At 42.2% G+C, this 17,521-nt stretch overlaps 1 protein-coding gene across 3 annotated transcripts in view; it reads right to left on the bottom strand.

The window, feature by feature from the left end:
• Window positions 1-17,091, bottom strand: part of PLS3 (plastin 3) — a 92,413-nt gene extending 75,322 nt beyond the window's left edge. For 2 of the 3 annotated variants that reach the window (XM_029929829.1, XM_029929831.1), the window contains exon 1: window positions 17,026-17,091. The gene's annotated coding sequence lies outside the window, so the exon portion shown is untranslated. Of the gene's footprint in view, window positions 1-16,372; window positions 16,487-17,025 lie in introns of those variants that run through there. The other variant, XM_029929830.1, reaches the window with a different exon arrangement.
• Window positions 17,092-17,521: the final 430 nt, after the last annotated feature.

The following is a 17,521-nucleotide window of genomic DNA, read 5'->3' as shown; positions in this document are numbered from 1 at the left end:
AGCCTGGTCCCCCTCATGTCTTGCCTCAAATATCTTTCTTTTAGTGAAGTCTGTTGTGACTGCACGATTTGGAAATAGCAATGCCCCTCTTCCCAGTCCCTGTAACTTAATCTTGCTGTAATTTGCTTCACAACACATTCCCATCGAATCCACTCTATCATTGTTTATTTTCTCTCTCTCCCTAGTAGGGGACAACCCCCACAAGGGTGGGAATTTTTGTCTGTTTCAGTGCAGGACCTGATCTGTAGAAGGCACTCAGCAAATCTTTGAGTAAATCCATGAAATGGAATGTTTGTGTGTGTGAAGAGTAAAACGAAGAGGAAATACTGGCTCTCCAAGATTGATAAAATCCAGTTTAAGAGAAACCAAGAGTGATAAATCCTATAATGTATATCCACCATATATTGGCATTAGAGTTTTCAAAATCTCTTGGACGGATTACAGGATAAGAAACTCTTTAACGGGGACTTAAAGAGTTGGCTGGACTGAATATAGGACCTAGAAAAAAACTGACCACTCGAAAGCTATTGCTAATGGAGTCCCATTAGCTCTGGAAGAGCTGGTCCAGTTAAGCCAAGCTGCTTAAGTTACATGTGAAGTGCGTCTCCGCGAGCTTGTGTCAACACTAATGACTGCGCTCCTGCCATTTTGTTGGCATCTGAAAGAAAACACCATTTAGTATAAGCTAATTCAGAGAGGAAATGGCTTTCCTAATAAACAACGTTAGAGTCTGGATGTGGCGTTTAAATTTAAAGCGTTGAAGAGCAACAAATTAGGTGGCACATTGTTCTATTTATCTTGGTGATACCACTGCCTTGCACGTGTTGCCTGTTAAATGAATTAAATAATTGCATAGGAAGTTCCGAATGGCTCTCCCGGAAATGATATGATTCTTGACTGAACCACAACCCTCCTCCTCAGGGATGCCTATCCTCACTCAGTGCCTGTTCTCTGTGGGTTGAATCCAGAACATAATGGCAGAGGTGGTCTCTAGGTATCATTAGCTATTTTGACCTGATGCCACGCAGGTGAATCTGGGGTGGTCAAGGGTGAGAAAGAAAATCTCTGATCTGAAACTGAGGGGATTCTTTTTATCATCCTTTGATAATCTCTCATTCTCATGTTTAAGTCAAAAGGTTAAAAAATCCCTCAACCTTAACATCACAGGCTCTAAACGTAAAACCCTAAGCTCTTCTGAAGATGTCAAACGTTCAATGTACTCAATATTGGGGCATCTGGGGGGCCCGGCAGGTTAAGTGTTCAACTCTTGATTTCTGCTCAGGGCATGATCTCATGGTTCGTGAGTTTGAGCCCCGTGATGGGCTCTTCACTGACCGTGCAAAACCTCCTTGGGATTCTCTCTCTCTTTCTCCCTCTGCCTCTCTCTCGTGCTCAAAATAAATAAATACATAAATAAGTAAATAAATAAATAAAATGTACTCAATATTATTTCTGGATGGATACACAAGAAAGTAGCTCTAATGGTCACCTCCTGGAAAAGGAAATGGGAGATTGGGGTCAGGGGTAGGAGGCACATTTTCTTTTCATTATGTCCCTTTATAGCTTTTGAATTTTATTTCGTGAATATGTTTCATATTTGAGAAGTAAATTAAAAATAAATACATTAAGGGCACCTCAGTGGTTCAGTTATTTAAGTGTTGTACTCTTTTTATGTTTTAACATTTTTGAGAGAGAGAGAGAGAGAGTGAGCGAGCAACCAGGGGAGGGTCAGAGAGAGAGGGGGACAGAGGATCCAAAGCAGGCTCTGCCATCAGCACAGAGCCCGACACGGGGCTCGAACTCACGAACCGTGAGATCATGATGTGAGCCGAATTCAGACACTTTACCGAGCCACCCAGGCGCCCCAAGTGTCATACTTTTGATTTCAGCTCAGGTCATGATCTCATATGAGATCAAGCTCCGAGTTGGGCCCTGACAGTGGGGAACCTGCTTGAAATTCTCTCTCTCCTCTCTGCCCTTCTTCTACTTGTGCTGTGCTCTCTCGCTCGCGCGCTCTCTCTCTCTCTCTCTCTCTCTCAAAATAAATAAAGTTCCAAAATAAATAAAAAATAAAAACATTAGATGTGCTCAATAATGCTCTAGGTCAACTGAAAGCATTTAAGGTTTAATTGTGCACTACTTAATATTTAATACTTAATAGTTGGTGTTCAATAAATGTGTACAAACAAGAAATTTTGTATAGATCTGTCACTATAATAAATTTTAGCAAACATGATTACACAATTTTTATAGATTTTCAGGTATTTAAGTAAAAATATTACTAAGGAGGGGGACCTACATGGCTGAGTCCATTAAGTGTCCCACTCTTGGTTTTGGCTCAGGTCATGATCTTGTGGTTCGTGGGATTGATCCCCAAGTCTGTCTTCCTGGCTGCCAGCATGGAGCCTGCTTGCAATATTCTCTCTCCTCCTCTCTCTCTGCCCTCCCTCCACTCATGCACGCACTCTCTCTCCCTCTCAAAATAAATTTAAAAAATATTACTAAGGAAAAACAAATTAGGAACAAATTGATAATAAGCTACTAAACATCAGGAAACCAAAAATTAGCTACATTTAGACACAGAAATCAGTATTGCTCAGAGTCAAAGCAAAGATTTACAGTAACAGCAGAGTTGAAATAAATGAAATGTCATCTTGTCAATACCACGTGGACCTCATTAGCTGACCTGTGGTTAGATATTTAATATTTTTTTTAATTTTTAAAAATGTTTATTGATTTTTGAGAGAAAGAGCGAGAGAGCGAGCGAGCATGAGCTGGGGAAGGGGCAGAGAGAGAGAGAGAGACACAGAATCCAAAGTAGGCTCCAGGTGCCGAGCTGTCAGCACAGAGCCGGACTCGGGGGTCAAACCCACGAACCGTGAGATCATGACCCGGGCCAAAGTCAGATGCTTAACTGACTGAGCCACCCAGGCACCCTGACATTTAATATTAACATTGTCCATTATTCCTAATAGCCAAAAAGTGGAAACAACCCACATGTCTCTCAATAGATAAATGGACAAACAAAATGTGGTACATCTATATACAATGGAATATTATTTGGCCATAAAAAGGAATGAAGTACTCATACATGCTATACTGTGAATGAACTTTGAAAACACTATGCTAAGTGAACAAAGCCAGCCACAAAAGACCACATAGCTATAAATTCCATTCATATGAAAGTCCAGAATAGGGAAACTTATAAAAACAGAAAGTAGATTAGTAGTTACTTATGGTTGGGGAGATGGTGGTTGAGGAAGTAGGGGGTTGGGGAGAGTGAGAGCTTAAGAGTATGAGGTTTCAGGGATGCCTGGATGGCTTATTCGGTTGAGCTTGATTTGTGTAAGGTGATGATCCCAGGGTTGTAGGACCGAGCACCATGCTCAGCATGGACCCTGCTTAAGACTCTCTCTCCCTCTGTCCCTCTCCCCTACTCTCTGTCATTCTCTCTAAAATTAAAAAAAAAGAACTAATTTTAAAGAGAGAAAAAGAAAAAGGAAAATGGGGCATCTAGGTGGCTCAGTTGGTTAATCGTCCACCTCTTGATTTTGGCTCAGGTCACGATCTCATGGTTCCTCAGTTCAAGCCCCACACAGGGCTCTGGATGGACAGCGCCAAACCTGCTTGGGATTCTCTCTGTTCCTCTCTCTCTGCCTCTCCTTCTCTCTCTCTCAAAATAAATAAATAAACATTTAAAAAATAAAAAATAAAAAATAACATCTTCAGGGGCACCTGGATAGCTCAGTTGGTTAAAGGTCTGACTCTTGATTTTGGCCCAGGTCATGATCTCATGGTTTGTGAGACTGAGCCCCATAGTGGGCTCTGTGCTGAGTGTGGAGCCTGCTTAAGATTCTCTCTCTGCTCCTCTTCCCTGCTCATGCTCTCTAAAAAAAAAAAAATTCTGTCTCTCTAAAAAAAAAATAAGTATGAGGTTTCTGAGGTGATGAAAATATTTGAAAATAGACCATGGAGGTGCACCTGGGTGGCTCAGTTGATTAAGTGTCCGACTTAGGCTCAGGTCAGGATCTCACGGTTTGTGGGTTCAAGCCCTGCATCGGGCTCTGTGCTGACAGTTTGGAGCCTGCTTCAGTTCTGTGTCTTCCTCTCTCTGCTCCTCCCCCACTCATGCTCTGTCTCTCAAAAATAAATAAACATTAAAACTTTATTTAAAAAAGGGACTGTGGTGATAGTTCTATGTATCTCAGTATATTACAACCCACTGAAACTGACACGTTACTCAATAAAACTACTTCAAAAAGTAAAATTATATATATGGATATACACATATCCATATATGTGTATACACATATATATATCCTCTTTGGTTCTAAAATGAAGCCGTTATCCCAATGCAGGGGCCGTCCATAACATTCTCCTGATCATTTATTTAAAACAGAAAGAGAAAGCTTTAAAACCAAGCAAACCATTTGCCTACTCTTCTTATAGGTTCACATCATTATGTAATTTATTCCGTGTGCTTCATAACTTACTAATTTGCTGATTAGGTTTTCATAATCGTTATCAGCAAAGGCCATTCATTACCGTTTATTTTTCACTCTTTCCAATGTATATATGGAGACCTGCCTTGTGCCAGGCACAGTGAAAGAGCCAGAAGAATGGGGCTTCCCCCTCGGGGTTTCTTTTCCTTTCTCCCTAGAAGTACCGTTCTTTCCATAGTGAGTCCACAGTGTCCACAGTACACAGCACTGTCCCACCAAAATGAAACAACAAGACTTGAAATGCTGGCTTTTCCTGCTCACGTTAAAGCCTGGGACAATCAAGAAGTTCAAGGCAGGAAACTAAGGCGTAGTTAGTTACTTGCTACTGTGCTGGAGTCAGGTAAAACTAATCAGAATGCTGTGCCTCAGAAACTGCGAGACCCACATGCATGAATAATGGCTTATCGAGGTTTCTTAGGACTTCGGCACACATGGCAGAAGCACCTACTGCAGAACTACATGCACAACATCTACAATTTAGTAAAGCTGGAAAGAATTTTATTTTTGTAAAAACTAAATGGGGTGTGGCTCATTTTCTTGCCAAAGGGCTATTTTATTCCAAGACACTGCTGTCTGCTGACCTTCATTTATAGGCTGAGCAATGTTCTATTTAAGTCAAATTAACTCATAGTGGACACTTTTTTTTAGGATGCAATAATTATTGCAAAGAAATAACAATGTTTAAATTTGATTTGTTCTTAGTTTAGATTTGATTATATTGGGTTATAAACGAATGTCTTTGTTCACCCAAAGTTTAAATTTAGAAATCCTTTATGTTGAGAATAAGGGCCATATTTAAGTTCATCTTCTTTTCTCTTTTTTTTTTTAATGTTTATTTATTTATTTTGAGGCAGAGTGAGAGCAAGGGAGGGGGAGGGAGAGAGGGAGAGAAAGAACCCCAAACAAGCGCTGAATGGTCAGCCAGCCGCTGGACTCGATCCCACGAACCGTGAGATCATGACCTGAGCTGACACCAAGAGTCACACACTCAACTGAGTCACCCAGGTGCCCCATTTTCTACATGTAAGAATATTTTTAGGTTTCGTGAAATCCAATATTTTCTGTATCTAATCCACCTTTGTGGCCACCGCATACAACTAGCCCACAGACTCATTAAGGCATTGTCTATGTTACTATCCCTGCTCAACTAGTACTTCACCCATAGCTTGTATTCTCAATATATCCTTGAGAACTTTGAGCACCTTTTTGAGTTTTCCTGGGTTTACATCCATTTATAAATGGCCCATAGGCCTTCTTTTATGTGATACTTACATATTTCAAGGTACCGGACTTGCCATATTATCCTTCCCATATTTTTTTTGGGTAATTTTTAAAGATCATTTATTTATCTGAGAGACAGAGAGAGTGAGTGGGGGAGGGGCAGAGAGAGAGAATGAGAGAGAAATCCCAAGTGGCACTAAATGACTTGAGCCAAAACCAAAAATTGGATGCTTATCCAACTGAGCCACCCAGGCACCCCATCCCTCCCTTCCTCTTAACACAAATCTCTGGTTAGGGTAGTTTTCCATCTTTGGCTTGCACCTATAAATATATCCTAGTTTGCTTTTTTTATGTTTTTCATTTATTTTTGAGAGACAGAGAGAGACAGCACGAGCAGAGGAAGGTCAGAGAGAGACAGAGATACAGAATCCAAAGACAGGCTCCAGGCTCTGAGCTAGCTGTCAGCACAGAGCCCGACGTAGGGCTCGAACCCACGAACCTTGAACTCATGACCTGAGCCGACGCTGAACGCTCAATCAACTGAGCCACCCAGGAGCCCCATCCTAGTTTGCTTTTTTTTTTTTTTTTTTTGTCAGAGGGCCAACAAATCACGGAACACTTTGATGTAGGGTCAAGCACAAAATGTATGGGTTACGTTATATTTTTAAACACGTAAACCTATCAGCATTACTTGTTGGTTGTCTACAGTCATGATCATTTGGCTGTATTTGTTTTTTAATTATCCTAAGCTGAAATACACAATTTTCATTCTTCATAGCCACTTGTAAAAATGATTCAACTGTAGCTTTAAACTGGAGACCCACAAACTGCTCAAAATATTTGTTGAATGTGTCAGTGTCCGTCCTCATTTCCTGATTTTTGCTTTTGAAAACTTCCACTACAGGAAAGAAGGGGCATCATAAATTTAAGAGTAATACCTTTTGGATTCACCCATTTCTAAAGGCCACATGTCGTCTTGGAAAGAAGTTGATATCATTTATAACCCTCTGCCTTCCCCAGCACTTGAATTTTTTTTTTACTAGTTTATTCTCTTTTTTTCATATTTTTACGAAGGTAAACTTTATAACATTCACATGTCTATTTGTCCTACTGTAGTAACACGCAAGACTTGAAGGCTTTTTTTTCCCCTCTTCATCCTGTCAAGCATCAACATTACCTATTGTTACCTTTCTCCTGCTCTAATTATATTTGTTAGTAGCATTAAGTTCATAATGGTATCTGTAATGTATGAATAGAGTCATGTGTTCCATTTTTCCTTTAAGGGCAAATTCTTTAAACCGTTGGACAGCATATCCTCACAAAAGGATAAATTAAATGGTAAACAGGTTTTCTAGCTTAAGTCAAGAATCTTCTTCAACTTACAACATTGTTAAAATCTTCCCTATGTAAATAAAAAACAATGGAAAGCAGTATTTTTACAATGCCATTAAATACAGCAGAGAAGATAAACTCCCTTATTTATCTTGAATGGTGATACTTAAGGAAAAATTGTTTGAATTAAAGGATAATGAACAGGTGGATATAGATACCTGACAAGATCATCTAAGGCAAAATTCACCGACCTGTGAAAGGGGAATATTTATTGAGCACGTACTATGCATTAGTTTCTTCATCATATAATTATCTTTCTGAAAAAAATCTGTCCATTTCCTCTGTTTCACCAATGACTAATAAATATGGCGAGATAATTTGTAGAAATAATAATTTATGTTTGGTTCTTATTGACCAAATGATCCCTTCAGCCTCAAAAAAAAAATGTTCTCATTTGATTTTATGGCAACACTGAAAACAAGTGGTATTAGCCCATTCTGTAGATGGTGAAACTGAGGTTTGGAGGGGCTAAAAACTTTCCCCATGGCACAGAGATATAAAATAGAGTGCTGGGAACCCACAGTTCATGGTAAAACCCACCCTGACTATAAAATGTCATTTTAGAGGATCTCTCTGCAAAGAAAAAAAATAAAGGAGGTGGTAGGAATGAGTTACCAGGTCAGACCCATCTTCCATATCACTTCCGGGTCAGCATGCTATGCCCAGACCAGCACAGCCCTTAGGGAGGCTGCTCAACTTCGAGAAGGAGAAAACCATCAGGGGGTGCTCTGCGTCATAGCACGAGGTATGTTTAGAGAGGGGCACGCAGTGTATGTACTACGAGCCATTCAAATATACAAAATATTAGCTTATTTCAATTTTTTAATTTTTTGTTATTTCTGAGAGTAAGAATCTGTGGGTAGGGGAAGAGAGAGACAAACAGAGGATGCCAAGTGCAGAGAGCCCGACGCGGGGCTCAAACTCAGGAGCCATGAGATCATGACCCGAGCCGAAGTCAGATACTTAACCTACTGAGCCACCCATGTGCCCCACCTTTAAAAAATTTTTTTAATGTTTATTTATTTTTTAATTTTTAAAAGTGTTTTATTTATTTTTGAGAGAGACAGAGAATGAGCAGGGGAGGGGCAGAGAAAGAGGGAGACACAGAAATCTGAAGCAGGCTCCAGGCTCTGAGCTGTCAGCACAGAGCCCAACGTGGGGTTCAAACTCACAGACTGTGAGATCATGACTTGAGCTGAAGTCGGACGCTTAACAGACTGAGCCACCCAGGCTCCCCAATGTTTATTTATTTTTGAGGGAGCGAGAGCAAATATACAAAATATTTGTTAAGTCAAGTGTTTGTAATTTGGGGAGTCACCACACACGGAAACTAGGCACAAATTAAGTGGCAGCATCAGAATTCCAACCACAGTTGGAGCTCTGCTTATGAATGAAATATAAAACTTTGAATTTATTGAGTGACATCATGGTGATTTAAGGGACCAACAGCCTGAGACCAAAACAAAAACAAAAACAAAACACCTATCGACAAACACAGTCATGTGGCCAACTCCAAGATTGAAAGTTCCTTTAGGATACGGAAGGTTCAGGGTGACAAATAATCTCTGTATACTTGAACTGAGTTTTAGAACAACCTGAAATCTAAAGGCAACTTAAAAACAAACCTGTCTGCCCTCCCCCATTAACAGTTCCGTTTTAAAAAATAGAACTTCCTATGATTGTATACCCCACACGATTCTCCTTCATCCTGCTTTGCACCTGTTACGTAGATCAGAGGAAACCAAAATATTTCCGAGACATATACTTTACCTAAACCAGCTTCAGTTTAGAGTCAAATACCATATACTATATAAAGAACAGCCTTTTTTTTTTAATACCACTGTTTGCCATCAAGGCTCTCTTTTGCTTAAGCCAATGTTTAAGTTTCAGAGATTGTCGAAGGACTTTATCTTTAAAAACAAAAATCTTTGCAATTTCTTTTCTAAATATTTATCTCAAAGAAATAATCAGAGTTGCAAAATGGTTGTGGCCCTAGGATGTTCACTGAAGCATTATCTATAAGATATGGAAGCAAAATAACTTGCAGCAACCTGGAATTAGTGAAAAGAAATGATGAGATACCTATTATGTGGAAGATCATAGTGATTTCAAAATTTTTCAAAAATATGTGAGGGGCGCCTGGGTGGCTCAGTTGGTTAAGCATCCAGCTTCGGCTCAGGTCATGATCTCACGGTTCGTGGGTTTGAGCCCCGCATCGGGTTCTGTGCTGACAGCTAGCTCAGAGCCTGGAGCCTGTCTTTGGATTCTGTCTCCCTCTCTCTCTGACCCTCCGCTGCTCAGACTGTCTCTCTCTTTCTCTTGAAAATAAATAAAACATTAAAAAAATTTTTTAAATTTTTAAATTAAAAAATAAAAATATTTGATTACGTGAAAACATGTTCATAACGTAGTAAGTGAAAAGAATGGAATACAAACTGTATACCCAGTTTGATCTCAACTTTTAAAATATCTAACTTTCTGGGTGGGGGATGGGCTAGATAGGTGATGGGTATTGATGGCACTTGTGATGAGCACTGGCTGTTGTATGTAAGTGATGGACCACTGAATCCTACTCCCGAAACCAATATTGCACTGCATGTTAACTAACTAGAATGAAAATGAAAATTTACAAAAATCTCTAACTTTCCTTCTACACTGGAAAAGATAAAAAATATGAAAAGGTGGTTCGATTATGAGTAATTTTTATTTTCTTCTTTATAAATCATTTATATTACAGTTTCCTCTAACATTTTTACAGTGACTTTGTATTTTTTAACCCAAAGCGATGAGAAACATTTTAACTATGCACTACTTAAGATACTTTTTCAGTATATTAAATCATATATGTAGAGTATTATAGCATTTCCTATCATTTGTAGTTCTAGAAAACACTTTTCAGTCAATAATGGTAATTCTCCCTCATCTGAAATACAAGCACCAAAATATCAAAAAGAATGATAAGAAATGACAAAAATGGGAATACACAACGAGTTAATGAAATACAGAAAAAAAAGCTGAAAAATTACACTAGTTTGTGAAAGATGTCAATTACAGATTCGGTGTCAATTACAGAATGTTAATGTGAGTGCAAGTCTATGTAATTAGAGCATATAATGTACAATGAAATAATAAATATTCAAAGCTATTACACTGACTTTACAAATTTATTTCATAGAAGATAAAAACTATATATATTATATATTATATATTATACATTATATATTATATATTATACATATACAGCTTAAAGAATCAGGTTGGAGTTTCAATAAACAGGTTACAAGATTACAAGAAATAATTTGCTAGTGAATCTTTTAAACCAGAGATAATAGAAATAAGAGATAAGACTTTATAAAAGAAATTGACTTCTAGCAGTAAAAAGAACCCACGCTTCAGAACTAGTCACGAAGTACGAGGTTGTTTCAAAAGGTTGTTTCAAAAGTTCTTTAACTCCGGGGCTTTTTGCTTATTTCATTTTAATGAAGTACTATCACTTTACAAATGATAGTTTGACAAATACTATCAAATACCATATGATTCCACTCATGTGTGAAATGTAAGAAACAAAACAAAGGAACAAAGAAAAAAAGTCTCTTAAATGTAGAGACCGGTGGTTGCTAGAGGGGAGGTGGGAGGGATGGGCAAAATAGACGAAAGGGATTAAGAAGAGTCCATTTCTGGTGCTACGCACTGAGTACAGGATTGCTGAATCGCTACAAAACTAATATAAACACTGCATTTTACTTATACTGGAATTTAATAAACAAAAACATAATTTGAACCAACAAAATAAAAATGCACGATAACACAAAGAATGACAAGAGTTAATGCCTCATCATATAATTGGCAACATGACAAACAACACTGAAAATCAATTCCATGTTAATCGTTTTAAAGGTGGGAGGGGAAAAGGATGCCTCAGAAGCCTGCTATCCAACAGGCTTTTCAAATGCAGACCTACCTAACCAGTCATCTTTTCGGGGTTAATGATGGCATTCCACTTAAATATATGGTTTATCTCGTCCATTAGGAGCTTTTCCAAACCTGCATTCCTTTAAAGGGCACTAGCTTAGGGAGAAGGACTTGCTTTCACCATGGGCAGTTTTACACAGGACCTCCCATTACGGGCAGTCACAAAACTAAGAATGAAATAGGATAAGCCAAAGGATTCTGTAATGATTACCAACAAACAGGAAAATACTGTTCAGCAGTTACCTGAGAAGGAGAGGCGAAAAGACCCCCATCCCATTAATGGCTTTGACAGGCTGCCTGGACAGTATTTGAGAGAAATGAACGTATAAGTATTACATATAGGTTTCTATTCTTTTGTTATTAAACATTTCTCTTAGTGTTCATTATATTGTGTCTGGCTTTATTTCTCCTTTGCTTGTAAAGCTGGAGGGCTGGAGAAATTTGCAGACACGTAAAAATGGGGCGAGTCTTCAGTGGTGAGGATTCTACCATTTCTGTAAACCTTTGTTGACGTTTTAGTGTTTCAATGATACATCTGATTTTATATAGCACCTGTCTGCTCAAGAGCCAAGGCTCACTTATCCGTAGCTCACTTATCGTTTCAGCATGCCTGGCAAATACATAGATTGGAAACAGATGGCTTAATAAAGTAAAATCCCAATCATGAACACAGAGAACTTGCATGATTTGCCATCTTGCATGATTTGCCGACAATGGCCTTGATGTCCAAACTGTAGAGGGCGAAAAGCCCTTGCATTCCATAATCAGTGCCTTTTGTAATCAACGACACCACCTCCTTACCATCAAATTTCCAGACCGTTAAGAAACATTAAGCTTTCTCGAAATCTAAAATCAGTAGGTCTAATGAGCCAAAATTGTTGTTAAGCAATGACACGAATGGTGCCTCTATTTTTTAAAGAACTGACATTAGTCATGGTGATCATCTTCCTGAATAGCTACCTGTCTGCCAACAAGGTATTCAGCTTGGTTCCATACAGGTGCATTCAAATTTTTTTAATCAACTAATACACTGAAATAAGCCAGACTATAACTAGTTGAAAAAAAAAATCCCAGGAAACCAAAACCCTCGAGTCAGGCTCTCAGCTGTATAAGTGGGAAAATGCATAATGTATTCACTGTTAGTTAGCAATGTAAGTTTAAGTGACTTTCTCAAGGTCAAACTATGAGTCAGTAGCAGAGCGATGTCTGTCTAGAATAGAGTTCTTCTGCAGCTAAGTCCAATATACTTTGCCCCTAGGATTTTAATTTTCATTTAAAGGCATTGTTTTTTCCTCCCTAAAACATTTTATACTGACAGCTGTCTTTCGAGTGCTAAGATTAAGGCAAATTACATATTATTAAACATATTGAATTTTTCTGACACTGCCCCACCTTTATAACTACAGTAAGTTGGCTCAGGAATTATGACCTTCTGAGGCTGACATTTCAGGATTAGACAGTTTATATTCTTAAGCCATAACTATAGCCAAAGCTGTATCATAACTAAAAACAGCTAGTCCTGACCACTGGTATCTAAAATAGTTTCCAACAGTGTAATGTATCCGAAAAGGTTTTGAAACCTCCAACACAGTGAACGTGCATTATATGGCATATCACTCTCTGGAATAATTACACAGACTCAAACGTGATCTAGCTATTTTCTTCTAAACTGCATTTTATTAGTTTCACAGATCAAAGTTTTCCCTCTCCGGATTACTTTTCACCAAAAGAAAAATTATCATATGAGCACACATGAAATGATTCTAAAACCAGATCCCCAAGCTGTCATGTACGGGTAAGATGTCCATTTTCAATTTTATACCAACAACTGTTGGAATCTGTACTAAACAGCAAAAAAGAGTTTAGCGGTCACGTTTCACCTAGATTGTGTGACATGAAACAGTAACAAATTCATGACTTTATCACATGTGGTAAGAATATCATGTCAGTAAGTTTCTTGGAAAGGCAAGTAGAAGCAATGCCTAAAACAGAATATGGAATAATGTTAAGTGGACCTTCTTCCTCTTTCCCTGTCAGTTTCACCAGAAAGAAATCCCTTTAGTTCTCAAGCACCAAGGCCAAGCTACCCCTTTTCAGTAACACTCATGGGGCTCGCCAAGGAGCAAAATTGCATTTGGTTTCTGCTAGTGGCCTGGATTCTGCCAGTATAAATAGTCGAGTCTAATGTGCATGTAACCATTTGTAGAAGAGATGTAATCTCAACCAAAATATTACTTACCAGTTATAATTAATCCTTCCCCCCCAAATGCCATAAGCCTTGACATTTTTAGCAATGGTATCTAAATGATGGCATCAGACTGGAGACCCCGGACTTCAGTGTTGATTGTCTGTACTAAGTCAAGGCACAGCATGACTTGGCTCCCTACCCCAGATAAAGAAAGAGGTTGATAACTTGCTAGATCTAACAGAGGTTCAGAATTAAACTCACAACCCCGATTGTAATAAAAACCTGAGTTCATTAAATGATACCCCCCCAAATTAAGTCAGTAACAAAGTCAGTGGTTTTAAATAAGTGTACATCTGAAGACAAATGAAATGCTGTGTAGACTGAGAGCCTAGTGATGATCCTGTTTTGACATGAGCTCATAATATTTTATTTTTTAGGAGGTTTTTCTTAACGTTTATTTATTTATTTTGAAAGAGTGTGTGCGCACCGCCCCCCACCTGGCTGTCAGCAGCGTGGATTCCACGGTGAGATCATGAGCTGGGCTGAAATCAAGAGTCAGACACTTAACCGACTGAGCCACCCAGGCGCCCTGGGTTTAGTAATATTTTCAAAAGAGCTTATCCCACTTTAACCTCATTGGATAGTTGTACGCTCTTTTTGAGGTTAAAGATTTATTAGCAGTTCAATCTAAAATTTTATTATCACCTCACCTCCACTAGGGGGTTCTATCGACCAGTTTAGGTAACTCCAACAACCCAGGTGTAGTTTAAATCCACTTTGAGCTAATCTGTGCCACAAGGTTAGCCTTGGGGTCAGAACTACATGCTTTAGAGGAGTTCTTGCTTTTCGCCTCAGAAACCCAGGCACAGCACAAAAAATAAAGTGCTCAAGTCATTCCGAGGTTGCTGCAGTGGACAAAGGGTTATTTTGGCTAATGCATACAAAGCCAAAATGTCTTAAATGTTCCCAGTTTCATTTATAGCTGCCCTAGTTTCAAGGCTGAATATGTATCAACTGGATCCATTTTTGTAAATAAGTAAGGCTTTTAAACTCCTGACCTCAGAGACTCCTCTGCCCACTACCCACGCCCCCCCCCCCCATTTCTATACTCTCGGGTATATTCTCTATCAGAACTGCCAGGTTTTTCCAACCTTAACTTGGGCCACATGGGCAGGTAATGGTCATTTTGGGAGCTGTTTCAGGGTCCTCTCATTACTGCATCAAGGCCAAAGTACTTAGTGGCTCAGTCGGTTAAGCCTCCCACTCTTTGTTTCTAATGTTTTATTTATTTTTGAGAGAGCACAAGTGGGGAGGAGCAGAGGACCCGAAGCAGGCTCTCGGCTGACAGCAGCGAGCCGATGAGGGGGTCCTACTCATAAACCCCTAGATCATGACCTGAGCCAAAGTCTGGAGCCCAACTAACTGACTGAGCCACCCCAGTGCCCCAAGCCTCCCACTCTTGATTTTGGCTCAGGTCATGATCTCCTGGTGGCGAGATGGAGCCTCAGCCTTGGGCTCTGTTCTGACATTGGGCAGTCTGCTTGGGATTTTCTCTCTCCCTCTCTCTCTCTGCCCCTCCCTGCTTGTACGAGCCTGCACTCTGTCTCTCAAAATAAATAAATAAACATTAAGAAAAAAGAGAGAGAGACTTAAAAAAAACGCATAGATTCTGACAGGCAAAAACGCAACTAGCTCGGCTTATCAAATTTAGAATCCACAGTTTTTGTGCCTGATTTCTGATCCAATTAATTCCAAACCACAAATAACTGGTGGTTAATTTTAGTCAAGAAATGATCCACCACCTTCACGTAGATGCCTAATAAAGAGAACAGTTCAATTAGAATATAGGCCAGAACCAGGAATATGGGTAAATCCTAGTTTTTTTTTTTTAACACCATCTTACAGAATACAGCTTCAAAGGTATCATTTAGGGAGGAGGTGGGTGTAAATTGGAAGGACGATTTTCCTATAAAATAATCAGTAAAATATGCTTTAAATTCAGGAAAGCTGTAAGTAGATTGAAAGGCCACTGGGGAGACATAAGCCCAGCAAAACACAGTTCAAGCCCTTATTTTAAAAACAGCTCCTGTCTTTATTTTGGGTAAAACCAGACCCTCACATTCCCTTTCTGTTCCCCTCACCCAAATCCAAGCAGGCTAGCTCACACTCCCCCTCCCCTTTTTTGTCGCAGTTGTTTTTGGAAAATGGTCTTCAGCCATTGCATTCCAGTTTTAAAGGCAAAAGAAGTCATGTGACCATTACCCTAGGGGCATCAGGGACTTGGGGCACGTGATGCCAATCAGCAAACGGGGGACATCGGTCACTTCGCTGGAATTCACTGAAAATTCCATCTCCAGGATTACGTTGAGCCTCCCACATACAGTGTGACATCGGTAAAAGTGGAGTTAGTGCTTACCTCTCAGGAGTCTGTCATTTCGCTTTACATTTTCTACCTACGGTGCGGCTAGCCAGGCTCTCTTCCCCACTCCAACCCCCCCCCCCAACAGGCCAGACACCCCCAGCATCCCGCCTGTAGGGTCCTAAATGGCGAGGCTCTCCCACGCGGCCAGTTCTAAGCCCAATCTGCACCGCTAGGGACCGTGTGCAGATCTGGTGAGGAGCAAGCAGCGCGTCGGGCAAGCGTCCGAAAGCATGAATCCCACTCCACCTCCCGTCCTGGGACCGTCTCCCGTCCTGGGGCCGGGCCGTCGGAGCCGCCAGCACGCAAGAGCGGTAGCAGCGGCGGCAGCAACTTTGGGACTGGCAAGAAGCCAAGGCCGGGGTGGTCACCGTCCCCCGGCCTCCTATTAGAGCGCTTAAGTACCGCGGGTGGAGAAAAGTAAACAGCGGCAAGTGCAACCGTGCTGGGGGGGGGGGCACATCACCCCCTCCCACTGTCCCCGCCGCTCAGCCTCTCCCCGGGAGCCCCGGGAGGTCCCGGGCTGCGGCGGCCCCGACCGCGCGCTCGCCGATACGAAGCCAGAGGAGCCGGGCAGGGGGCAGACCGAGGGCGCGGGGTCGGGGGGCAGGAGGGCCGAAAGGTGCTGCCCTAATGGCCCCGAGATGTTGTGCTACTGAAAGGACAAAAAGTGCTTACTCATGGGGAGACGCGGTGCGATCGCGGCGCTCTCGCCGATGGCCAGGGAAGCGGGCGGGAGGCAGGCAGGCGCAGCCCGGCTCCCTCCCTGGGCCCAGGCGGCCGCCCGGAGCCCCGGAACTGGCGTGAGCCCGCGAGGTCAGCCGAGGAGGGCGAGCCGGGGCCGGAGGCGTAGTGCGCCGCCGGCTCCGGGATTTCCTGCGTCCGGGGCGGGAGGGGGCGGGAGGGGTAAGGATGGCAGTAGCCGGGAAGGACGACGGAGGGAAGTTAGGCGCTCGGTCTCCACTCCGGGGCCGGCCGCCACGGATGGGGAGAAGGGCAAGGGTTGTGTCCGGGACTGCAGCCGCAGGTAGGCAACAAGTTAAGAGCAACTAGCGAGAAAGCACCACTCCTGTGGTTCAGAGCAGAAAACGTGTTTGCCGCGGGCAGTCGTGGGGCCCGCTGTCACTCCCACCCATCGCGGTTGCCAACGATCGCTTGGGAGCCGGGGGGGCTGGGACTGAAATTTCGGCAGCCCCCTCTCCGCCCCGCGTCCCCACGCGCGGGGCACGTTCCGGCAGAGGTGTCCGGAGATGCTCTCCGCTGGACCCACGCCTGCCCACGCCCCGGACACCCGCTCCCGTCGTGCCCTCCCGTGCCCACAAAGCACTTACATAAAGTCGCAGAGTCCTGGATCTGGCCCGACAGCCTCCGACCGACGCTCCCGGACAACTTCTGCCTCTCGGAATCTTTGCGGCAGCGGTTCTAAAGCCAGCGCTCCCTCCCTCCAGCCTGCCCCCTCCGCCCCTCGGCCGCCGCCATTGGCTCCGGTGGTGCTAGCACTCGGCCTGGGAACCTGGAAGGGGATTGGGCCACGCGCCTGTCACATCAACTGGGTGGGGAGCTGGGAGAAGAGTCGCCGGGGTGGACACCCCGGAGGGATGGGGACTCTAACCCTGCGGCGGGGAGCGCAAACCGGTCCCTCGCGCCTGCTTCTCCCTCAACCCGGCTGAAAAGAGTCCACACTGCCTGGGTCAGAGTAATGTGCAAAAAGGGGAGGAGAGTGTAATCAATGTAATGTGAATGTTGGGAACGGGAGTTTGAAAGTCACCAAGCCCCTACTTAAGTTTGAGGGTGCAGTTTCCCCCCCTGAATGGTGAAGAGGACCCC

Source organism: Suricata suricatta, chromosome X (genome assembly GCF_006229205.1).
Source record: "Suricata suricatta isolate VVHF042 chromosome X, meerkat_22Aug2017_6uvM2_HiC, whole genome shotgun sequence".
NCBI lineage: Eukaryota > Metazoa > Chordata > Mammalia > Carnivora > Herpestidae > Suricata > Suricata suricatta.
Note: the sequence above shows the minus strand (reverse complement) of the source record. Positions and strands in the feature narration are given on the sequence as shown.